Genomic DNA, 27,438 nt, shown 5'->3' with positions numbered 1-27,438 from the left:
GCCCCCTGGGTAAGAAAAAGAAAAGGAAAAAAGCAGTTTATCTCCTAGCAACATACAGTATCATCATCCTGAGTTTTTCTTCATTCTTTCTGTCAGACACTTTTTTTTTTTTTCTCTCCCTCTTCTATTTTTCTCTGCCTCCTCAGACCCAACAAAGACTTGACTAGACTCCTTTCGACTGCCACTACTCCTGGTGTGTGTGTGTGTGTGTGTGTGTGTGTGTGTGTGTGTGTGTGTGTGTGTGTGAGGGGTCCCTGTGCATGTCCATCTCTGTGCTTTCTACCATGCAGGATAAAAGCCTTTCAGCTGTGACTGCTGCCAAATCAGCCTCTGCCACACTAACACAACTCCACTTCAGCACCAGTTAACTATCACACTGCTGTCATTAGAAACAGTGAGTGTGTGTGCGTGTGAGAGAGAGAGAGAGAGAGAGAGAGAGAGATGTAGAGGATGAGAGAGAAAGGAATACAAGGCCCAACAATCTGGGTCACAGGATTCAGACGGCTGAGCACCAGTGATATGTTTCTGATCAGCTCCACTGTGAACAGTGTAAACTCCCTCAGCACTAGCTAAGAAAACACTCTGGATAGACTCTTGCATGTGAACATAGGGTTCAGTGAAAGGGGCAAACGTAGTGTATTATAGGCTAGCTTTATCCACTCACAATCGGACACCATTTAGACAGCATCTTGGATAGTAACAGCTAGGTGTTACCTAGCCAAAACCTGATATAGCTTATTCCTTTGTGGTATGGACCTCTTTTGTTGTTCAAAAGTGTGGGAGTGGCTTGGAGCAGAGCCGCAGTGGGGGGGAAACAATCCTTTCCCCCTGGCCGGAAAAAAAACATAGTGTTAACCCAATATGACCTACTCAAAAACACTTTACATTAGATGGCAAGATACAAAAAAAACCCTGAGCCATATTGGGCAGGATTGTCCTTACAGTATGTCCAAGTGACTGGACAAACGACCCAATGGAATGGCCAGAGGTGCATCGACATTTTTTGTTACCTGATTGAGTCTCCAGGTAAGAGACAGCTAACGCTAACCGTTAGCTAATCTTAGATTATTCAATCTGACTGTATTATCAGTAATGTTATCCCAGGGTCATCAAACAGTATATTGTTATCCCACGTTCATTAAAGCTATGACATTAAAGACTAGTATGTCTTAGCATGTTAAATGAATAAATTCCATGCAACTGTTACAGTTTGAACTGTAGCAGTGATGTTAGTGGCATTAGCGTTAGCCAATATTCGGCGATGTGCTATATTACACAGGAATCTACTCGTAGAGCAACATGAAGAATTACAGGTCCCTGGAGTCTCACATTTTTTCGCAAGTGGCTTTGTGGGAGTGGTTTTACATCACAAAAAATCAGGGAGCGACATACGTTTATTTTGTTGTGATGAAAAGCCATCTTGGAGGGTTATTGAAAAGCCCCATCAGACCTGTGTTTCTTTTTTAAACCTGCAGCAAGACAACACCAGCTCTGTCTGTCTATTTGGCAGTATATAAAACTTAAGATCAGGATTTTTTTTTTTTTTAGAGGCGCAGAACGCCACACAGCAACTTTTCGGCATTGTACCAAGCAAAAAATACACCGTGACTATGACAAAGAGTAAAGATCAACCGCTAACAAGGTCTACGCACATTGGTTTGATTAGTTTGCTTTCCCCCACGGAATTACTTAAATTTTGTTTTAGTGGGCATTCTCAGTAGTGCGACCAAGTCTATGTTCCTTTGTCACCAACAATCACACTGTAGTTTAGTTTGGGTCGATCCTAGTCTCGCATTGCCAGACCCTTCTCCACAGCGCTGCGGAGGAGGGTCTGGCAAGTCCACACAGCATTCCAGGATGGAAGAAAAACGTGCTCTGGTTTATTGGCATTTCTTTAAACCAATCACAATCGTCTTGGGCGGTACTAAGCGCCGTACATAACAACAGCGCCTCTGCAAAATAGCCTCGGGAAGGAACTTGTTTTGGTGGAACGTGTACGTTCAAAAGTTGTTTTAGTCGTGCAACAGAAAAAATTTATTCAACAGATAGTCTAGCTAGCTGTCTGGATTTACCCTGCAGAGCTCTGAGGAGCAGTTAACCATAGTCGTCATAAATCGACCAGAGTTTAGAATGCCAACACAAAGGAAGCCCAAGGCAGCGGACATCTGGCCTAAATGAGGGACATCAGGCAGAATTTCACGGAAGTGGAACGTCGTGTGTATATAGACTAGGTCAATCCCACATATCAAATCTGCATTTGAAAAAAGGTTCCAACAAATACACTATGTACTCCTGTTTGAGTAACGACGATTCGACACTTCCCAGCTTTTTAAAGAAATGTTTTTCAAGATTTACTTCAGTAAGAAATAAGGAGGCTGAGTGCCACAGAGTAGAAGTCAGAAAGTATTTACAGACTACAGAAACACATTATTTTCATGATATTTGTTGACAATAAGAAATATAGAATATTGTCAGCCTTATCCTTTAATATTATGTATGTCCTGTCAGATTTATGTATCAGACCTATGTAGAACTTATATGATTATTTATTGTGAAGTAGTAAAACAATTTTGATTTAATGAATGAATAATGAAAACGTGTTGCATTTTTTGGTAATGCAACATATGGCACACAAGAACACATAAGATTCAGTAAGGGATAATGTTCGTCATTCATTGCAAATACTACCCAGACAGGGTGATGCAGGAGGTCTTGCATCAGCCTGAAGGGGTTGTATTCTCTATAATGAGCCGGCTCGCTCTACATTATCCCACTTATGACATGGTTACCAAATAAATCACTAATTTGACACAAAATATTGATTTGAGAAGGATTTGTATTGATTTAAAAACGATTGTATTACTTCTGCTACAGAAAATAGTCTGTTCCGTCTCTACGGTTGGAACACTGTGTCCATAGCAACGCAAACTCTGTAGCCTACTTAGAGTTATAATTGACATTAAACTGAACATTTGATTGTGACGTGAGACAATGTGAATGGGACTTCTTTGGGAATATTTATGTTGCGTCCATAGGAACGCTCTGCTATACATGGCAACGGTCTGTTATACAGAATAAGCAGTCCGCAGAATGCAGTGATTGACCAATCGGAATCAAGTATTCAACCAAGCCGTGTAATAAAGCCTCATAACTTACAGAGTATCTGCCTAACTAGAGGTGTGACGAGATCTCGCGACATTAAAACATTACGATATTTCTCGTTGAGGTCAAAAGTTGTTTCGGTACCTGAGAGCGCGTAAGCGCAAGCTTCTTTGTCCACTCTGCATGTTTCAAGAGAGCGGGGCACGCACACACACACACACACACACACACACACACACACACACACACACACACACACACACACACACACACACACACACACACACACACACACACACACACACAATGCCGGTAAAGCGGACAGTGTGGTTACACTTTTCAAAACTTCACACAGGCAGCATTTGCTGCAATATAATCAGACATGTAGAAAGTACTAGAGAGCCAGACTTGAGTAAAAGTACAAGTGCTCTATCAAAAAAGTGACTTGAGTAGAAGTTGAAGTGCTCTTTAAGCACCACACTTAAGTAGAAGTACTAAAGTATTCAGTATAAAAAATGTTGTACTTAAGTATTGCAAGTAGTTTATTTTAAAATGTACTAGTAAGTATTGTGTTATGTAGTTATTAAAGAAAGCAGTCAAAAGTTTGAATATCATATTGTTTATTTTATTTCAAATGTTTAGCCTAAAGCACACTCACAATTCCTTTGGCTGTAGCTAGTTAGCTAACGCTTACTGATAGCTCAAGCTGGCGTGCCATTTGTGTATTATATTTGTAACTTACCTTGATATGTTTCTTCAGATTCAACTGTGAATTTTTGGAGGTCATTAATTCGCAGTCTTTCGGGAGGCAGAGTAGGCACTTCATTCTATGTGAATTGTCTTTCACTCCGACAAATGAAAACATGGACTCTAAGTAGGGCCGGGGTGGTCTCCTTCCGATTGCCGATTTTAGACCCTTTTTAGGGGGGGCTTTTTTTTTTTTTTTTTTAATTATAATCAATTTTAGGGGTTCACATTAGAGTTTGATAACTTGTCTGTTAGTGGACAAACAATTACAGGTTCAAAGGGCTTGAGACAGGTTTAATATTCTGTGTCGCTGTCACCGATGCTATGCACCTGTAACCCAGTCAAGGAAAAGGTTAACAGAAACGTAGTTTTGGCCAATCGGAGGTGGTTGTACCAGACTCCCAGAGTCTCTATCTGATCCGTCAGAGGGAGAGCAGGAGTGCGGTTGTGAAGTTATCTTTGGTAGTCCCCAGAGAAGAAGTTGGTAATTTCATGGCGCAGATTAGAACCCAAATTGAAACGTAAGCAACTAAAATTGCTGAGTTTGATAACATTGTGTCAAATTGGCCTTTATGACTGTGACTTATAACGTGTCAGGTTTAGTTTAGAGGGGGTTAACACTTTTGCAAGGCACTATGAGTGCCTGAGCCCCCCTAAAAGTCTGATCCTAGAATCGCCCCTGCTCCTTCCTCACCCTCACCGCCACGATCACTCCAAGTTGAAGAAGTTGAAGGTGGTGTTTCTGGTTCTTCCATCTCGAAAAAAACGTACAAAGCTCAAGTGTTTCTCAATGCATGCACGCAGCAGAGTGAAAGGCAGAACGGGAGCACGCGCGGTCTTCTTATAAGACCGTTTGATCGCTTGATTTGCTCAATGATGAGCCAGCTTCATCAAACCTGGTGACAGAGCCATCTACCACTCTGGCAGTAATAATGTGGGTTTGGAATGATTTGTAACATTTTTTATAATTGTAACGAGTAAAGATGCAGCACATAAAAAATGTATCTGAGTAAAAGTATTAAACTCATCGAAAATATGTAAGTAAAAGTGAAAGTAGGAGAAAAAAATAATACTCCAGTAGAGTACAGATACAGCCTTTTAGTACTTAAGTATAGTAGTGAAGTAGTTCTACTTCGTTACTATACATCTCTGAATATAATATAATGATCTGCAAGATCACTGTGCAGTTAATGTTACACTTCCGAGACAGACAGGCACCACAGTGTTCTCTAGGCCCTGGTGACTGACAGGCACAAGACAAAAGCGTTCATATGAGGTTGTAGGGAAAGGCAACTTTATTTCTATTGCACATTGGAACAAGGCAATTTAAAGTGCTTTACATAAAACATTAAAGAGCAATTAAAAACAGTCATGAAAATAAAAGAGGCTAAAATAGAATAAGATACAAATACAAGAATAAAAGTTACAGTGCAGTGTAAGAAATGAATAATATTTTGATTAATAGGTTGTAAGCACGGGTTTGGTAGGAGAGAGGGACGCCACAGTTATTATGTCTGAAGAGGTTAGTTATACAGGAGAGAAGCCATTTGAGTTTGTTGCAAAACCTTTTACAGTGCTGATTTTTTTATTTTGTGTTGAATAACAGACATATTTTATATTTCATCATTTAAGTTTTCTTTAAAATAGTGTAAAAATTCATGTCTCATCTCGTTCTCATGAACCCAATCTCGTGTCTTGTCTCGTGAGCCGAGTGTCTCGTCACACCCCTATGACTGCATAATTGAGGTTTAACAAGTCAAGGATGTGTTAATTAGGGTTTAAGTTATAGCATTATGTTTCATTGTCTTGAAGTTGTGGTCCTGTGAACTGCGCTTTTCTTATTTAACCAGCAGGGGTTTTAGTTGTTGCTGCCCATTAACATCCAATTTTAAAGGTTAAGGGGACATTTCTTTAGGTTATGTTTAAGGGGTTTAAGCTACAGCCTCCCCAAAGCAACTGACTGGAAGGGTTAATGGGGCACTGCATTATCTAACTGTTACATTAGCAACTTATGGTCAAACCAAAATAGGCAAAGTACTGGTTTAAGGGGGCACTTCTAACCTCAACCTCTCCCACTAACCAACTCATAATCCAGGTAGCTTGCCTGTTGACAGTTGTCTATCAGAGGCCCTAAGTGGCTTTACGCAACTAAGTCCCTTAACAGATTAGACAGCTTTCCTCGGATCTCAGATGCAGAGTTGGACTATAATTCCAATTTCTGGTAACTGAGACTAGAGCTGTCAATCTTCCTCTTCCTACCATTCAAATTCCATTTGTTTTTTTTATTATTATTCGAATATTTAATGCTCAATTGCAGCCTGTTAAATACTATGTACTACACTACTCAGGCTTATGCATTGTCAATGCCACTATATACTATAAGCATGTGGTTGTTGTTACACGTTCTGTCCACGAGAGTGACTTCTAACATCAGCCTGGCAACTTTGTTTACATTCATTTTCCACAACGAGCACACAGCGACAAACACAAATCAAAAGAGAACTCTGTAATGAAACATTATCGAACAAGTGTAGTGAAGCGGCTCTGTTGTAAAGGCTAACGGTGCTCGGTTAGCACACTGACATCATCTTAGAAAGTACAATTTGTCATAAACTAGGTAAGTAACAAACGATGCTAACTGCAGTAATAACCAAGCCAAACGGTGCCGTCACTACTATTTTAGTGATTTAAAAGCAACCTGTTTCTTGCAGATTGTCATGTTACTGAGAATACAGCTATTAGAAGGTAATATATGAAGTAGAAGCTAACTCTGACAGCTGTGAGGGCAGCTAACATTACCTTTAGCTCTCTCCATGATAAGCTAACGTTACTATACCTTGCGACGCAGTTAGAAAACAAGAACGAGCTAACTAATGTTAACATAAGCACTTTGGCTCAGTGGATGTCGATTTTAAAGTCACGTTAAAACTATTTCCCGTCCTTCGTTACGATTTCCCGCCGCAGCCTGTCACTCCCCCTTGTACTAAGTTAACTCGGTACGTAACGTTAGCTCCGTAATGTTGTACTAATGTTAGTCGGTAAGTAACGTTAGCTTAGACCTCACAATGCCTTGTGTTTCTCACTCCCGCTAAGTTGTTGTTCATAAGACGTGACATGAGAGACACGTGCGGGTAGGCTAAGTTGAGAAGAGGGAGATTAGCTAACGTTTGCCAACATGTTTATAAAAAAAGTCACATTCGAATAGTAATTTCAGCATTCGAATAGTATTGATTTTTATTTTACTATTCGAATTTTGGTATTTGTTCCAACAGGCCTAACTGAGACATTAAAAGGAAATTTGTTTTCATGTTTCCATTGTTCTAGTTGCCTCTCTAATCCTCATCTTAACCTTTCTGTTCTTTAAATTGTGGATAGCACAGTAAAGCCGTCTGCCAAATTGGCAGTGTTTTTACAGATACAAAGATTTAGGAACTACTATTGGGGAAGTCTCTGTCTCCTGATTGAACAAGAATACTCCCCAGGAACCTCGACGTGACAAAAAAAATCCTTGGAGAAAATCCCGTGCAGGAACGTCAGAGGTTAACAATGTGGCAAAGAGGTGGGGGGATGAGAGTTGACACATAAATGGAGGAGAGAACAAGAGCGGAGAGAGGAGCGCTTTTTGACAGCAGAGGTGAGGGGTCAGATGTAATCAGTACCTCTGTAATTCTTCTCAGCAAGTCAATTCTCTGTTTGTTTGTTTTTAATATTCTCTCTCCCATCCACTGTGTGTGTGTGTGTGTGTGTGTGTGTGTGTGTGTGTGTGTGTGTGTGTGTGTGTGTGTGTGTGTGTGTGTGTGTGTGTGTATGTGTGTGTGTGTGTGTGTGTGTGTGTGTGTGTTGGAGTTGCGAGGGGGGCTGAGGAATGAGGAGACGAGAGGCTGACTATCAGATGGTACGTGTGTGGTGCGTGGTTAGCCTTCTTGTAGCTCACATTTTGGGTCTTTGTTTTCTTTCTTTTCTTTGGGGGGGGGCAACACTGGAATAAATTGTTTCATTTTTATCTCTGCATGATTGTGCATTTGTGGGTTGGAGGGGTTAAGAAGATGCATTTGGTATACAAAATCTCAACATTTCTTTTCTCTTTCTTTACTGCCCGCTCTAACCTTTCCTGCTCTGTCAATCATTCTTCTTGTCATGGTGAAGGGCAGATTGCATTAACATGGAAATAACGCATTAGGTATGCTTGAGTTTGTATGTTTGCCATATGGCATATGTTATGTCTCATCCAGTGTGTCTGGTGTTTATGAGTTAACCCTGTTCTCTCTCTTTGTGTCGCACACACACACACACACACACACACACACACACACACACACACACACACACACACACACACAGCTGTCATTAAAGCACAGCTGACTCCATACCTGCCATATGACATATGACCCTTCTGCTCACAAGCAGCCCGCAGTACACTAACCAGCTCGTTCTCCCAGCAAGCGCAGCTGGCTCACATGAACGTGTGTCTGGCTGTCCGTGTTTGGATGTTGAGCAGTCAGAGAGCGTTGTTGAGGAAACAACAGGGTTGATAATTGGACATGTCCATCGAACACACGCAAACAACACGCAAACGAGCGCTTTCCTCTCCCTACCGCGGAGCTATAAACATGTAAATGAGAATAACGCTGCTCTCCTCCTTTTCCACTTCCTCGTCCGTTCCCTTCATTCCATCACTCATCACTACGTCCATGCTGCATGTGTAGAAGAGCAGGACATGCCGCCTAGTTGCCGTCTAGTTGGCCCTAGCAGGGACACTGGCTGAATATGTAGGCAGGGGGCTCTGCATGATGATTATCATGTCTGGCAGGGGACAGCATGTGTTAGGAAAGACGGGAAGGTGATGGACAACTTATCTGTTGGAGTCAGAACAAACAAGAACAATCTTAGACAATGCTCACATTTCAATAAACAGAGAAGGATGCTGATAAAAGGGAAAGAAAAAAATGCTAAAAAAAACCATCCTTGGCAGTCTTGTTTCATAAGAAATATGTTTATGCACCACTAAATGGTTTTGCAGATTTCGAAGGAAACATATTTGCCTTATGGATTATGTTCATTGGCAGGACATCAACACTGGGCTCTTTGCATCGTGTGTTCAATATCCTGTTTGTTTTAAGGTTTAGGCACAAAAACACTTTGGTTAAGGTTAGGGTAATTGTTGTTTTGGTTAAATATTGAAAAGGTAAACACGTTTTATGTCACCATTGACTTTTATAATTTTTTAACCACGACCGCAATCTTTCCCTGACCCTAACTAAGTGCTTTGAGTTGCCTGAAACCATAACAATGTTAAACATGCTTAAGTTTCCACAACAATATATAATAGGGAAAACCAAATTAAAATAATTGGTGAGCAGCAGCCTCCCTTAGTTACACATTTTTAGTCAACAAATGACTGTACATTACTGTATTTAGCGAATTTAGACCATCCTCTCTTCTAGACATCCATCCTTCCCTCTGGTCAGAAAAACAGGTTTCTGAAATTCTGAATTTCAGTTATATTCCACTTGAAATAAACACACTTAATTAAAATATACCATAAACAGCCTCTTGGTTCCACCCACAGCTTAGCACTTAATCATATCCATATTCTTATTTGCTGCAGCTTGTATCACAGGGACACTGACTGATTCAGTTTAGTTCAAATCCTTGAAAATGGTGGGTACAGAAAATGGAGTAACCGTTAGTCATTCAGTCACACTGCAAGTCAGTCAGTCAAATTTCGGTTGTCTTTCTAGTAGTTAGAAGGTAGTTAGTCAAACAACATTTCAGTCAATCTAGAGCCAGTCATGTATCTTCCTGCTCCTCTGTAATAGGCAGTATTAGACTAAGTGGTGTTGGCTAGTTGTGCCAGTACACAGAAAAGCTCCCATCAGTATCCATTGTGGCGCCTGGCAGGCCACGAAAAAAGGTAATTTGAGCAAAAGAAAATGACACCTTGGGGGAAAAAAAGGAAGATCGTGCGGTGAAATAGAGAAAGCAAGTTGAAAAGAAAAGGGAAAAATACATGGTGATTTACGCAAAAGTCCAAATGACAGGGAATTGGGCACAGACACCTGACTGTGTTATTATATCACCATCAACAACGGCATGCTCCTCTGCCAGAGGGAAAGACACCAAGAGGCTGGAAAGAAAGGGAAATAAAAAATAAAATGAGTGAGGATCTCCCCAACACAAACAAATACCCCCGAACAGGTGTGTTTTCTTTTGGCTCGTGCAGCGAGTGCGAGGCTATCAATTCAACCTCCCTTGGTTTTGTTTGAAACGGTACCATTGCTCGGCTCTCATTGTTGTCGTATTGTTTGTCAGGGTCCAGGCGGGGCCAGGCAGAGGTGGTGGTATCAAGAAGAAGAAGGGACAATTTGATGGATGTTTGTTGATATCTAGACCACTAGGACTCTGATTGCCTAACATTAAACCAGCAATAACAGGCCAATCATCCCACTTACACCTCCACACGCCAAGCAGCCGAATTGGATCAAACTGGCTTTTTCTCTCTGTTACTCTCTCTCTCTCTCTCTCTCTCTCTCTCTCTCTCTCCATCTCTCTCCATCTCCCTCTCTCTCAGTCGATTCCTTGCTCTTTTCTCCTCTCTCCTGACATGCTTATTAGCTGATATTGATCCAGGCTGGTCAATTGTCAGCTCCTCTCATCCGCACCGTATTGACGGCATAATCAGTGAGAGAGGAATGGAGGGAGAGCCAGAGAGAGGGAGGGGGGGAGAGGATGATAGGCAGATGAAATTTTCTGTCAGTGGGTAAATTATTGGCTGCTGGCTTGTTGACCCACGGAGCTACTCATAACACACACACACACACACACACAACACACACACACACACACACACACACGTCGTAAAAACCCTGTGCTCATTGAACGTTTAAACTGTTATGTTCATTATAATTATGAATGAACAAAACAATAATAACTGTTGATCCGGAAATGAAGAACACCTGTACTTTTCAAACAAACTAGCACTGGGTGAACCAAGGGCTGAATCTGCAGCCATACATTGCACATACACACACAAAAACGCACACTGTGAATGGTGCGCTCGTGCTCGCGAGAGTGCCAAGAGCTGTCACTGTCACTTTTGCTGGTCGACATGTAAACCAACATGAAGCCAGAGGAGGTTTTTTTTTTTTTAAGATGTATTTATTAGTAGGCTAATCCCTTGAGATGAATCATCTCATTTCCGAGGGGGTTCTTAAAACAATTAAACAGTAAATACAAAACACAAAATACATTCACAAATACATACATCACTCCCAAGCCTAACTGCTCAGTTCAGTGACGAGCCAGTGTTTTGGAGTCAGTTTAATACAGAATATTTAGGGGAAAATTTGATTTCTTTTAGCTTTTGGAGGCATTTGATGACAAAAATAGATTTTACATGTTTTACACAAGGCCTGAATAAAATTTTCTTTAAAACGTATCACAAAACAAAACCACTCTAGTTACAGGTTTGCTATTTGGCAGATGTCAGTCAGGCTTAAGTTCTGCACATTGTTGATTTCCAAAATTGCCAGCAACAGTGTGTACCTTTGGCATTTTTAGTAGTTTGCACTTGTGTTTTATTCTCGACAACTGCATTCACAATTCTTTTGTGTCAAAAGTAGTTTTGGACTTGACTTCAAGGGCCAAACCATTGTTCTGGGATTTGAATTGTGTGTGTGTGTGTGTGTGTGTGTGTGTGTGTGTGTGTGTGTGTGTGTGTGTGTGTGTGTGTGTGGTTGTGTGTGTGTGTGAGTGTCTTATAATTAGAAAATGAGATCTCATTTGATAAGTAGAGTGTCACGTCACATATGCCACTTGTGTTGTGACTGTGCCATCACCCCCTACTGCCTCCCCTGACTACCCTGCCTCGCTGCCCAGCTTCAGGGCTCCGTCTCTGGGGAGAGAAGCAGCTGGCATGGCCCCTGTCTCGCTGGAGGGCTGGCGCCCATCTCATATTCTCCCTAACGCTGTGTAACGCACACACACTTGCAGAAAAACACACACAGTCGCACACGGCTCCTTCTGCACATTAAGTTTTAATCAGGCACTTAGCTGGGCATCTGTTACGGCTCTGTCCACGCTGCGCGTTAAGGACCTGTCGCCGCAGGTTACAAGCCCAACAGATCCGCCGACTGATAGACCCCTGGCCCACTTAGCGGCTGCGTCACCGCTGTATCTGCTTGGTCTGTGAAATCTGCCTAGTTGACCCTTAAATCAGAGAATGTCACGGTTATTCATTTTATAGCATTTTTGCTCTGTGATTACTCTGAAGAGAAAATGAAAAGATGAAGGCATGAGAGGCTGTCAAATACAAAAAGTATCAGCTGACGCCAATGGTTGATTTTTGGTTTTGTTTTAACCATTGTGGTGTGGTGTGCTTACTGAAGATGATGTGCTGTTAACAGTGGTTAAGAAACCAAGGCATAAGATCTTGGACCTGCATTTAGCAACGTGTTTTAGTTCACCATACCTTACTGTACTGTAGTTGCCATATACTGTACGATACGATATGATACAACTTTATTGTCAGCCAAAGGCTGAAATTCTTTGTACATCCCTGGGTAGCTCGTTTAAAAATGAGGACGTACACATACAACCAAAACAATGAATAACATACACACGCATCCAAAATAAGGACATACACATACATCCAAAAACTTCCAAACATACATGGGATTAATAACACCAACAGACATACATGAAACATTACCACAAATGACATAAACTCCAAAAAAGGAAACCGAGAAAAACATATATAACCACAGTACATGACATGAAACATACATACGGACAAAATCTTGGAGATGTATATCCCTGAAACAAATATTGCACTGGGTTTAATGTAGCCGGTTTAGCAATAGGATAGATTGATGTATGAAGGAGTTTTTAAGTCTAATACGATTAAAAAAAAATGAACTCTAAAGCGTCTGTTTGAAGGCAGAAGCTGATATTCACTGTGCAAAACATGTAAAGAGTCATTTGAAATATTTCTGGCTAGTCTAAGCATACTATTATTGTGAGCCTCCTGAAAGGAGTGCACTACAGGTAGTCCTATAATCTTTGCGCAAATTTTAATCTGATTAAATAGCTTTGTTTTATTTTTAACTGAGAGGCTACTTAGCCAAGCAGTACTACAGTAAAGCATCATACTCTGAATTACTGATGTGAAAAACAGAGAGATGATTTGACTACTAGCTCCAAAAGATCTCAATCTACGAAGAAAATAAACACGCTGTTGTATTTTCTTGCAGATAAAATCTATATGAGAAGTCCATGAGAGATTGTCGTCTATCATGACACCCAAATAGTTATAGACCGAGACTTGACTAATTTCTGAGTTATGAATCTTCACCAAGGACAGTTGACAATTCTGAGTTATTCCAAAAATGATTTCCTCTGTCTTCACAGTGTTAATAATGAGAGCATTGTTATCACACCACTCAACTAACCAATCATATCATGTACATAGATATTGTAGAAATTATTAAATGTTGGCATTGGCTGTAGTAATTCAGTATAGTCACAGTTTTGTTGAATAGTCTAATAACAAGTCTGTCTGGCGATGGGGTTGCTCTGTGTTAAGCAGTGTTTGCTTGAAGTATACACAAACACAAATAGCTCAATTCCTGGTTCTTTCTCTGCAGTGCTGTCAAAACTTAATTACTTTTTAATTGGTACCATATTCTCCTCATATGTTAGTACAGTATCTCAGAAGCTCCTGAACGTGCAATTACTGTAAATCTGCGGTAGTATGATCCCAACTAAACGTGTGTGTTCACCAACTGTATTTTCCCCGTGTTTTGCTTACAGTAGACCTAGCTAATGTAACAATGCAAAGGTCTAGCCCAGTAGAGTAAAAAAGGTCCCTCACTGTACAAGATACAGTTCACTACTGTAAAAACATGCTAAAAAGGACGCTCACATTTTCACTTATCTCAAAATGATGCTCACAAGGCCAGATAACAAAACACTTTTTTTGTGTTTGGTGTGAATTTCATGATCCATGTGCATTTGAATAAAAGGAGCACCTGTGGAAGGTTAAGCAGCAACTAGATGAAAAATTATATTAACTCACTTGATAAGGTGTACCAACATTCAAGGTTACTTTAGGTTGGTTTGAAAACCTTGCATTATTATTCAGGGTTACATAGTTACTCAGTTAAAAAAAAGGAGAGGCATGGAGATGCGATGTAAGTTTTGTGAATAGGGTGAGTGTGTGTGTTTTATACTGGTTGGTTATAAATGCTTCCAAAGTGTCGAGCTGCTTAAAAATATGTTCTTTCTTTGTCTTCTTTTCTGGTTCTGCAGTCAGGGAAAAAGTTAAATTGTAGTAATGGAGGACTCGCACACAGAGAACAAAAACATTGCAATCAGGAAGGTCCGACATGGAATGAAATGTTGGCACTCTGCACTTTTGCAAATTTCACTGTCTGTAGAGTCCTGTAATGGATCAAATACTAACTTTAAATCCAGACTCTAGTCTGAATCTGTTTTGTTCTCTGTATGCGAGTTCTCCCTTGCTGCACTGTGGTACTGGAAATATATATGAGCTTGACATTAGTACACCAATTTATCCCCCTCATCAGAGTTTGAAAAGCTTTTTGCGATATTTTTCCTTTTTAAGCTCACAGTGAGTATACTAACATACTAATGTTAGCAGGTATAATAATGTTACTATTGTTACGTAGTTTATCTTAGTTTGCTCATTAGCATTACACACAAAGTACAGCTGAGACTGACAGGAGTGTCATTAGTTTTGCATGTATTTGACAAATTTAAATTTGGAGCTGTTGGTGGAGCTGAAAGGTCAGGGGATCACCAAAGTTATTAATCTTGTGGGGAGCATGTGTAACAAATTTCATGGCAATCCTTTCGGGTATTTGGTCATCACTAGAGCCCTGTGCTAGTGCGGTTAAATGGATGGATAGATGGAAACATAATTATACAGAGAACAAGTCATCTGCTGACAGAAGACGTCACAGAGAGAAAAATTATGTCTCAGAAAGGATAAAAAGGAAACCGAGAGGGATGGAGACGAAAAGAAAGAGGAGCGCAGGTAAAGAGTTGGACCATATTAGACAGATGGCGCTGGGTCACCTTGGCAGGTTCCTTTATTGTTTAGAGGAAACAACCCCCACACACACACACACACACACACACACACACACAAACTATAAACTATCTTTTCTCTAATACCGTAAGCTCCCCTCCCACACAAAAACACACACACACACACACACACACACACACACACACACACACACACACACACACACAAACTATCTTGTCTCTCTCTCTCTAACACCATAAGCTAAGTTATGGAATTTTGACATGAGAAAGTTGGCGAGTACCATATGAGTTGTTTTGCCTGTGTGTGTGTGTGTGTGTGTGTGTGTGTGTGTGTGTGTGTGTGTGTGTGTGTGTGTGTGTGTGTGTGTGTGTGTGTGTGTTGCACACACACATTTGAACCCACAATATCTCAAAAGGGCTCTTCCTGCTCACACACCTGCAAAAAGACACTTCACAAACATTGTATTTGCCTTTCTCTCCTCTTGCATCCTGTTCACACACACAGAGTTCCTATTCCCATCTGTCACACACACACACACACACACACACACACACACACACACACACACACACACACACACACACACACACACACACACACACACACACACACACACCTTCCCCTGGGTTTTGAGGTGACAGTGACGTTGACAGTTTGAGCATAGGTTGGGTGTTTTTTTTCCGACATGTAAAATTAGCAGTCTGCCAGCAATTCTTTCTTTCTTTCTTTCCTTGTTTTTTTCTGACTGTCTGTCCACTCTCTCTCTCTCTCTCTCTCTCTCTCTCTCTCTCTCTCTCTCTCTCCCTCTCTCTCGCTCTCTCTCGCTCTCTCTCTCTCTCTGAGGCTGCTCTGTTCAGTGGCCCGCCACATCGTTTCTCTTCCCTGTCACCATACACACATACATGCACACTGTTTCCCTCCTCTGTCAGCCTCTCTGTGCCGCCTGACGACTTAATAGCTCCCAGTGAGTGGATTTGAGCACTCCGCCTTTGTGTGTTTACACGCACTTGTCACGCCCGCAATATTCATATGGTGATGAGAAATATTCATTTCTGGAGAAGAGGGGTGGAAGGTGTTGGTGCTGGCCTGGGGGGAGGGAGGTGAGGATGAGACAGACGAAGAACTCAGTGCCCTGACACCTACTCTGCTGTAATGCGCTGATGCCCTTCCTGTCAACGATCTCTCATTCTGTCTTCACGTCCCTCGGTCCATCCTCCCTGTCTCTCTTGCTGTCGTTCACTTGTCCTCCCTTTCTTTCCTTCTTCCAATAATTTCTTTCTTCCTGGGCCAAAACATCCACACATCCTTCAGGTTATATCTGCCAATTCCTCTATTCATAGTTTGTTCTGGTTTCATATCCGTCTTCAACTGTGCTGCTACTACTGGAGCACTTGGAGCTTAGATGCCTTGCTTAAGGACACTTCACAAGTAGTTGGCATCACAGCTTGAACTACTTTTTTCTAATGTGTCACACTTTGTTCTCTGTGCAATTTCTTTCTAAAGTCTCTCCTGTAATTTGTTTGGAACACTTATTATTGAAAAAGTCTCCTTTAGGCTGGACTAAGATTGCAAACATTTTGGACCAATTCATTCCTGATTTGCCCATCTCAACATCAGTGAAAAATCAGAACCTGGAGTCGTGGTTGTCACTGATGTTTGGCACAGAATGTCTTTTTATGTGAATGGTTTAAAGATAAATGGCCTTCATTTTGTGGAGGCGCAACGACCAGTACAAGCAGCACTCTAAAAGTATTTTCCTGACCTTAAAATCTGCGTTTATTTAAATGAAAATGTAAGGACATGAAGAGATTAGTTGAACTATGGTTAACGCAGGAACGTCTGTAAATCAGTCTGCATAGATCTATAAATGAATATGATTTTTACAGTACAGTGTCTGTTATGGGTGTGACGAGACACTCTGCTCACGAGATGAGATGATATATGATATTGGGTTCACGAGAACGAGACCAGACTTTAACACAATTTTAAAGAAAACTTCAATGAGGAAATATGACAGGAAAAAGTCTTTTATTTAATCTAAAGTCACAAAATGGAAAAATAAAAACACTCTGAAAGGTTTTGTCGAAAACTCAAATGACTGGCTTCTCTCATGTATAACTGACCTCTTCAGACCTAATTTCTGCAGCGTTTCGGTAAATTCCTCAACTGCACCATTATATTATATTGCTGCAACCGCTGTAACCACACTTGCGACCACTTTACTGGCATAGCCGGGAGCTGAGCCCCGCTCTCTGTGAAACATGCAGAGAAGCACGCGCTTACACGCTCTCAGGTAACGAAATTTGGCACAGATTGATTAAACGTGAATTGGTCCTCAATGGCACTGACGTAATTCTGCACTTGTGTACTGATGTCGCGAGACAGCCTTTCACCTTGACGAGAAATATCGTCACGTTTTAATATCGCGAGAAAAGTTATCAGGTGTGTGTACATGAGAGAAAGACATTGAAAGATAGTGTGTATATTCCTCTAGCTCTAATCTCGTAGAGCGATTACAGAGCAGAACATTTGTGAAATGTATCCTTAAAAGTCCAATGTGTAGGAATTTCTCCCATCTAGCGTTGAGATCGTATATATCGCAATCAACTCTCTCGCACCACGCAGTTCATAGTACGTATTACAGCTACAGCAGCCTTCATGCTTCAAAAAGCCGGTCTCTTGCTCTTTTCAATATCCTTTTTCTTTTTCTGGGCGAAGAAGAAGACTCCTGTTCCTGAAATTTTGATTTTGAATATGTGTGCAGTGTTTCCCACACATAGACTAAGACTAAGACATAGGCGGTTTTTTTAACGCTATTGAAAACACACAGTGTATTCGTTCAGCTGCATTTCCTTTCCCTGCTCTCCTCCGTCTCTCTGTCACTCACGTGTCTCACACACACACACACACACACACACACACACATACACACACACACACACACACAGCCCCTCACCTCCGTGCACACAGCGTCTGTCCCCATCAAAACGAGAAAAGACAGCTGGCGGAATTCGCAAGTTCACGAAAGGATCTCGTGAACACCTTTACACAATCACACATTAAAAAGTGCTGTAAAGAATATTTTATATTCTGAATACAATGTTGTCAGTGCGTTAATGTTGGAGTCCCGACCCGACTCTTTAGAAAGGCTGCTTTAGAAAGTTAACTCGTCACAAGTTTGCGGTAAAATGCGGTTGGGTTGTCAAGGTCAAAACACTATATCTAGCAGCTGTGAATCAAGTAAACTTATTATAAATAATGTTATGTCATTTTTTTACTCTTACACTGAATGTTTGCTGCTTCAATCCAGATGAGTGTTGAAAAGTATTTTCCGCGACTGAAAAAGGCACGTGTTGAGGATGAGGACCAGCCTGAACCGGAGGTATCCGTCTGAAAAAGAGCTGAACAGTCTGACCAGTGGAATTAGTTATGTTATTAATTTGTTTACAATATTTTCAGGCTTCAACCAGTGTAAGACAGGGTTAGGGAGAGAAAGAGATTTGTTAGGCATTGAAGAAAGAGTAGGAGAGGAGGACAGCACCCAACAGCGTGTCCTCCTCTGTTTTTAATACTTGATTGTTACGAAAATAAGTATTTCACCCCCAAAATATTTCGGTGCAAATCCGCCATCATAATAGCAATGCACCAAGGTACAAATGCGCCTGGCTTTTAAAGGGAATGGGAGATGACACTCTGATTGGTTTATTGCATGTTATGCCCTAAACACACCTATGAATTAATGAAGACACTAAGCACAACCCTTTTGAACCATGCGCCTGTCGCACGGGCCCTTTTTTCCGCCGTCAAACTAGCAAAAGTGGATTTGGACACGCCCTAAACCTGCGCCATGCACTTCACGCCGTGTGCTTATATCGTTAAAATAGGGGCCCTAAGTCTGTCTTTCAAAGAGCAAGGTTGTTGTAATTTTTCACACACCGGTCTTGTTACTGCTATTTACAGTTTGAGTACAGTGTTTGTAGTCAGAAGGTTCCTATATTGATATTCAGTTGGTAAAGAGAAGCTAAGATGCAGAGGCAGAGAGAAAGTCAGTTAGATGTTGATGTTCTGTGTTTCCCCTCTTTGCTGCTCCTCCTTCTTTGTCCTCTATTGTTGTGCGAGCGGCCGGTCTCAGCTGCCACCGGTCCAGGACTTATCTTGACACCGGAGCAGCAATCACAGGCCGGGAGATTGAGCGCTGTTTATTTTGTGTCAATATGTCCGCTGCTACCCTAGGGCCGTAGGCAATGCAAACACACACACACACACACACACACACACACACACACACACACACACACAAACACACACACACTCGCACACGTGCATGCACGCACACACACATACACACTTGCACGCACACACACATTCACAGCCTTTCTCACTCAATCACCACCCACCCCTGTTTAAAATGAATGTATGATATCTTGCTTTTCACTATTCACATCTCTATTTCTCTCTCTCAGCAGTATGACGCTTAATCTCAGTGTTGCTCTGTATTGTCTGATATGGGGCAGCACCAATGCATTTTTATTCTCTATCTTATATTGCTTTTTTATTCAAGGCCATGTGTGTCTACGTTTGTGTTTGTGTATGTGCGCTTTTGCGTGGGTGTATGTAAAAAAACAAACACCCACACAGACACACTGTGTGTGTAGACTCCCTGCCTAAAGAGTAAATTGTCTCACTAACGAAGCAGCACCATCTGTAACCACTGGTGACCAGCAAACCAATGACGGTCCGTGTCTGTTCTGGCTGACAGCTGACATTGTCCCGGCCCCAGCTGGTAACTCGTGGCAACAAATTGGTCTTGTTGGGTGATGATTGGGTGACTGGTGTGTTACAGTGTGTATGTGTTTGGGCAGGCACGTGCACACCTAGACATCAAAAGGGGCTTGAGCACCTGCCCTTTTCCTTGAGAAAGTGCCCTTTTTTCTGGATGCATGTTTTTTTTATTTATTTTTTGTAGCCTATATATTCCTTTTTGCACACAGCTTCCCTGTCAAACTAATGCATTTATTTAATAAAAAAAAATCTAAATATCAGGTCGGGAGATGAGACTTTGTTGAGCCCTCTCTCTCTCACTCTCTCTCTGTGATGCGTCTCCTCGGAGGCAGTGCTCACTGCTGCACACACAGACACACACAGAGAGCCAGGCAGGCAGGCAGGCAGACAGACAGACAGACAGACAGACAGAAAGGCAGCAGTCCCTTCCAATTCCTACCCCAGAAAGTTTTTCTTGTCTTGTGTGGAGGTGAGTGGTGATTAACAGACTAAGCAGCCAGTGCCTCGAGTTTACAGCTAATTACCATAAAGTTGCTAACATGCATGAGCTACTAGCTTATAAGTAAGCTAAGGTTTAGCTAAGGCATCATGGCCATACAGGCTAATGTACTGTACTTAATGGAGACACTCCAGGTGAACAGCTACAGTAAAATCTTTGTCTAATAACGTCCTCACAATCGCTACATTGATATGCAAACTAAGCGTAAACTAATTAAAATGCGCTAATATGCATACATTTGACAAGGCACTGCAGGTGAACAGGATAAACAAAATGACTAAACATATCAGCACAGAACTTCCCCAGTTAATGAGTTAAGAGTATTTCCCCCTTAAATGTTAGGTTTAAAGATGTAGATTAATTTAGAAGAAATCTACAGATGCAGCTTAAACAAATGCCATCTAAATGTGTATTTTGGAAGTTTTATTTTCATTAGAGTAAAAGAAGACGTTGAATCAAAATAGACCAAAATCCCTAAATTGACCACAACATGTACAAAGTGTCCTGCGTTAAACAGTAACTTCATTATTTTGATCATAGGCTGCTCATCTAATAATAACAACAGTGTTTTTCATTATTGGTGCAGTGTTTTTTTTCCTGTAAAATTAACAAAATTGCAGCAACAGCCTTTTTCAGTTTAATGTGAAGATTTTTGTTGAGATTTTTCTAAAAGATTTTTTGAAGTGTTATTTATTCCAATAACTATTCAAATGATATATTGCCATTTTCAAAATGACCAAATTCTTAGTGAAACTATGTCCCTTATTCTAAATATATGCTTCAAACTAGTAGCATAGAAAACATGCACATTGTAGCAGAGTTTCATTTTGCAATTTGCGATTAACTGGGGGAATACTAAAAAGTCTCTGTGTGAACTGAATATTTTGTTATATATGTGTGTGTGAGAGAGAGAGAGAGAGAGAGAGCAAACAAAGAATGAGAGGAGCTTACCCCTCCCACTCAATTACTGACTCTGAGTGTGTGTGTGTGTGTGTGTGTGTGTGTGTGTGTGTGTGTGTGTGTGTTTGTGTGTTTGCATGCTCTTCCTTCCCTCTTACTGATCTTAAGGTTCTCACAGTTGGCTATTGGCTGTCTGCCTCTGACACCGATGTCACTTATCCAACATTCCAAGTCAGTCCAACCCTACAACATCACCCAAAAGAAAAATATATTTCATCACTGTGTGATGTGTGTGTTAGCACTAAAGTATCCTCTTAGTAGTCTCAAACATTTCCAGTGCCCATTACCCATATATCTGTGCTTTGCCACATTTAACGATACACTCTCTGATTTTGTTATTGAGCCAAATACCATCCTTAAACTCCAAAATGTCCTCTCATATCCTGATTGATGTTTAAAAAGTCAGTTATCTTGAGTTTCAAAACATTGACAGCGAGCTGGGAGGAAACTTTGAAACTGTGTTGCAGCTACTGATACTGCAACAAAATTAGGTGTGTGTGTCTCTATTTCGTGTCTCTTTTATTTTATTTAAAATGTCATAATTTAGTTTTTCTTTTTCTGGTTGCGTTGTATTGCTGTTTGTGTAGTAGTAATCTGGTCAGGTTCTAGACTGTCTGTACCCTTTTCCAAGATGGGTAAAGACAATTGCACAAATACACATGCACACACACCTCATGGGAGCCTTTTCAATAAGTTACAATCTCCAATATGAAATATTCATCACAACCTTCTGTACCCAGTTACAGTACCATGCTCTCTGTTTGTTGCCTAGGTTTGGTGTCAGACTAGTGATACACAATCTCACTCACACTAGGTGTTAAAGTATTCTTTTCGTGTTGTCCCACCTCTTCTGCCCTTCTCCATTTCTCTATTTCACTCTCTGTTGCTCTGCCACTCTTGGACTGTCTTTCTATCTGTATTTCATGCCCTCCTTCACTTAAGCTCTTTTGCCTTCATGTCTCCTGCACCAATAAACAAAAAAATGTTTTTCTGATGTACACCTTTGTTTTCTTCAATTAATTTGTCACAAAAGTGGGGGTCCGTGTGGCATGCAAACAAACCTTCCTATTGTTTAGGATATGGGAGAAAGTAGTGTGTCTTCTGTAGTATGTATAATTTATCAAATCACAAATCCAAGTGAATTCCTCTACAGTCAGTAACTTGTCAAAGAGACCAAGGCAATTCTCTGATATTCAGAGATGTGTACATGGCAATTCTCAGTCATCCAGGTGATCAGAAACATTTCAAAATAGTGAAAATATATATTGAGCATTAAATCATGAACTAACCAACTGACAGGAAATTGTCCTCAACCTTAAAAGAGAAGAAAATCAAAACCTTCAAAACTCAAATCAAACATTTTTAATCATCCATCATTTTCTGATTTATTAATTTGTATCCAGATGCTGTTTTGTGAATTTCTGTCTGGCCATTTGTTTATGGACTGAAAAGTATTTACTATAGGGGTGGGCGATATGGACAAAAAATAATATCTCGATTTTTTTTCAGATTTTGACGATAACGATAATTAGACAATATCCTTTAAAAATGTGTTTTTAAAAGTCTGAGTTACTTAATCACTGATGATGATAATGGGCACAATGTTGAATGAAAACAGTTCTTATTTATTTTCTTTAAAATAATTCTTTAAATTTAAGTATTCAAGTAAAAATAATACAAAGAGAAAACACTAATATTATACTAATTGAACTAGTATAGGAACATTGAACTCTGAGTACACATTCAGTTGTTCACCTCTGCTGTAATGTAAGTTGTGCAGCATACAAGCAAGATGAAATCATAACAATAAACAAAGGGCTCTGTTCTGTAACATATTGCACACAACCATGTCCTTATTGGAAGCAGTCCTGGAGCTGGGACAGGGCCGTGTCAGGCCAGGCTCTGATAGTCCTTCTACTTGGCTGTATAGTCCTTCTGACCGGGATTTATGCTGGGATCAGGATTAGTTTATGTGATCTGACTGGCCCAGGTGAGGGAGAGGAGCAGTTCTGTGTGCTTTCTTGATGTTAGAGTATACATGGTCTAGTGTGTTCTTCCCTCTAGTAGCACAATCTACATGCTGGAAAAAAGCTGGGGAGTACAGACTTTAAGGACGCCTTGTGAAAGTCCCCTCCAGGTGATCGCGCTGCAGTTTGTTCACTATGGTTAGTAGTGAGCCAAACTTGTGCTAACGTTAGCATCAGGGGCTATGTAGACGGCAGTGTGCTGTTTTCGTAGTAAATAAAATGGCCTGTATAGTACCGACAGGGCTCCAGGTCAGGTGAGACGTGCTGGGCAACGATCCTGCGGTCGGTACTCCATTCATTGTGCACAAAAATGTACAGTCCTCCGCTCCGCCTCTGGAATTATTGTCTTATCATGCTGGTAGCTAGCTCGGCGTGCTAGCGCCGACAACAACCTGGAGCGGCCGGTCTGGCTATGTCCTCCGGGATGTTATGAGCCGCCTGGAAGGCTCTCGTAATGGCTGTGCTGTATCATAGTCCTGTATTGATTATTTCAGTGTGGCTGTACTTGTATAAATATACACCGACAGGAGAGCTAGCAGCCGCTGCACAATCGCGCGCCACCATCTTTGTTGACATAAGTGAATGTGTAGCGTTCCAATTGGTTCCAATGAGTGTTTTGAAGTGTTTTTTTCTAAGTAATTTAAATACTCGATAATGTCAATTTGCACATCGTTGACACAACAATGACGATATTATCGTAAACGATATATATCGCCCACCCCTAATTTAGTATTCAGTGTATATCATGCTTTGTGTTTCAAACTCCAAGAAGAAGGTAGTGTCTGTAAAGCAATAACTGAATGATGGAAATATTTTTTTTTCTCTGACCGGCTACATGCACAGTGCCGAGATAAACATTTTGCTCCAAGTGAGCACTCATACTGTGTACACACACACACACACACACACACACACACACACACACACACACACACACACACACACACACACACACACACACACACACACACACACACACACACACACACACACACACACACACAATCAGAAAGGAGGTATTCTATAGTACAATAAGTAGTGAACCAAGGGGCCACATCCATTATGTTTCAACATGGCTGTATGAGCGCGCCTTTGTCACCTTCCACAATGGACACACTCTGAAGGGGACACAGGACACTTTGTTGTGTGTTTTACTTTGGTTTCTCAAGACAGTGTTTTTTTTTAATTTTTTTTATTTCTATATCCAGTATCAAAATTGGATTCCAGCAATTGTGCATATATATGCATACCATTGTGTTTTTCCAGTTTGACTTCTCGCATGTTAAAACCTCCATATTTAGTAACCATTGCCCCAACAAAGTCTCTCCATGCCTGGACATTTGAAAAGAGACACAGGGGAAACGAGGAAATGACCCATGTTTAGCCACACAACATGCTAGCTGTGCTCACACAATCAGCATAGCATTAGCAGGACAGTTGAATAGAGCCATCATGGCTGCCTAGCCCTAGGGGGCCGGTGATCTTCCTATAGGCTTTATGGAAAGTGGAGGTCCTGCAGAGCCGCTGAGGGCCAGAATAGAGGCCAGTGTGGGGAGCAAGTATCTTTGTGTTATAATCCTGTCCTGCCTGATTGTTGTATGATAAAAAACTTCTATAGAACAAACTGTCAATCTAAACCATATTAAACTGGAATGAACAAAAACTTAAGCCAAATAGCATACAAATGTAGCCAATAAAAAAAGTGATTACTGGAGTTTACTGCTCTGCAACAACTTGCGTACAAGCTGGTACTGATTTAACTGTAACCTGACATGTATTGTATATATTTGTAATATATTTAGTTTGTTCTTCCATTTCTCAGTTTCTTTCCCTCTCTTCCTCTCACAGGTGTTTTGGAAGGTATTATTTTGAAGAGACCTGCCTCTATACAAGGAGAGAAAGCGAAAGAAGCCGATAGAAAGAGGTAGAGAGGGAGTCAGGGCTAAGTGGCCTTTCGTTGCTCTTTGTCCAGAGCTTTCACTGTGATTAGAGCGTTGGAGTTGACAATTCACTTAAGACCCCCTTTCTTTGTCTCTCCCTCTCTCTACTTGTCCCTCCACCCTCTATCCCCTTCCTTTGTCTCTCACACACACACACACACACACACACACACACACACACACACACTCACTCACTCACACTCACTCACTCACTCACACACACACACACACACACACACACACACACACACACACACTCTCTCCCTCTCTCTCTCTCTCTCTCTCTCTCTCTCAGGGTATATTACCTGTTCTTGTAATGCAGTTAAGCTCAGCTAGAAGCATTTCCTCGTAATACCACTTAATTCACCATGTGGAAGCTGAGGTAACTGCAGTGAGAGAAACATAGGTGGTGGTGTGGGGTGGATAGAGAACAAGGAGAGAGGGGGGAGATGAGAGAGGAGTGGGAAAGGTACCATCTATGTTGCAGCTGGTTGGTGGGGCCTAGCCATCGACCCAGTGTGATAATGGCCCTGATTGCAGAAAACCAGCATGCCTCTGCCTGAGAGTCTCGTGCAAAATATGGGATATTTCGTAAAGGCAATAAACACGTGGGGCTTTGAGAAGAGCTTTGCGAGTTGGTGGATGAGGGAGGCTCCAATTGGATTAGTCGTCCTGTACTGAAATGCGGCATTCCTGACAACTAGGGAAAGTGTGAATGTCCAACCTCCTACTGGGAAAATGCAATGGAACGCCACTTAATGTCAGTGTTTCTGATGAGCAGATTCAGGTGGGGTTTCAGAAACCTACCTTACTTCACTGACAGGCAGTCAAGTGACATCCTAAGTTAGAGGTAAACAAATGATTTAATGTGACTTAAAACTTTCAATTTAAATGCATCTATTAATCTTTAAATGTTACTCTTAGCTTCTTTAGCAAGCAAATCTGTCCAATGCCTTGTAAAGCGCCCAATTTGTTTCCTTTTGCTTATAAGGTACGTACGTAATGTGCATTCACATCATATATGCAGGGTTTCCCAGAGCACATTATAGCCGAGGCACGCCGCCTTGCCTGAAAAAACGCTCCAACTAAGAAGAAATCAGAAGATATTATTTAAATCACTTATTAAATATATCATTAACCTTTATGACACAGGCGCTACAGTACATCACACTGCAAAGGCCAGATATTTAATGAGCGGGGAACTGTTTACAGTAGCATCAAATGACCGAATTCAGATGCATCAGGATCTGTCTGATTCAGCTCACTTCACTGTAATCAATCAGAGCAGCACATTGTCTATTTCCATATAAGCAAAAGTGTGTGGAGCTGAAACGATTGGACAATTAATCAATTAGCTGATTGACTGAAAATGTATCTGCAACTATGTCAATATTTGATTAGATTGTTATTAAATATCTATTATAATAAACTAAATATCTTTTGGTTGGCCAACTTCGGTTTCGAGAAATTGTGATTGGTTTTAATATTCCCTGGCACTCTATAGACCAATTGATTAATCAATAGCCCAATCTGCACATTATTTGATATTGAAAATAGACAAAAACACATTATGCATTGTAATAAACAGCTATTTACAAATTACATTGTATCTGAATTTAACCAAAAAAGGCAGAATAAACCTAACATAAAGATCAGGAAATATTTGAACTGATTTTGCATATGAAAAAGTACGTTTTTCCCCAGTCATTCTCTTTCTCTCTAATCTAGTAGCTATAGTCAGCCAGAGATGGACAAAGACAGGAGAGATGTGAGGAGGTGAAGAGAGAATAAGTAGCAGAAGAGAGGAGAAAATGACAAAGTGACAGAGAAAGAAAGAAGGAAGGTTGGGAGAAGGAGGGGGGTGACATTGCTCCTGGGTTAGTGCTCCAAAACGGAGTGCTAAAATCATTTCAGCTCAGATAAAGCTCTGGCCACTGCCAGGCCGCCCCAGGATATCTGCCCTGCTCATCTGCCTCTCCAATAAAACGCCTGCACACAGGGAGCCTTCAGGCAGCCCGCCACACAAAAATGTGAACACACCCGCACACACAAATGCAAATACACAGTCAGAAATACACATGGGCACTGCTGTATCACATGTGCACGCACTCGCTGGCCTCTCATGGAGACTTTGTCGCAGTGCAGTTTATTTCAGTTGAGAGAGAAGAGCGACAGAGAGCCCCAGGGGTCTCCTTCCTCTTCTGAACCTCCCAAATTAACACCCTGCCGCCACCATTCCTCCTCTCAGTCACCACTGCCCACACCCGTTTCAATCCTTTATACTTCAGCCCACAAACTCACCCCCATCCA

General features: G+C 41.2%; 1 protein-coding gene across 2 annotated transcripts in view; it reads left to right on the top strand.

Annotated features, from left to right (window-relative positions):
• Positions 1-27,438, top strand: part of camkmt (calmodulin-lysine N-methyltransferase) — a 121,359-nt gene that overhangs the window by 45,433 nt on the left and 48,488 nt on the right. The window lies entirely within an intron of this gene.

The sequence above is a fragment of the Perca fluviatilis genome, chromosome 19 (genome assembly GCF_010015445.1).
Source record: "Perca fluviatilis chromosome 19, GENO_Pfluv_1.0, whole genome shotgun sequence".
Classification (NCBI taxonomy): Eukaryota; Metazoa; Chordata; class Actinopteri; order Perciformes; family Percidae; genus Perca; species Perca fluviatilis.
This window is presented reverse-complemented; position numbering and strand designations above follow the sequence as displayed.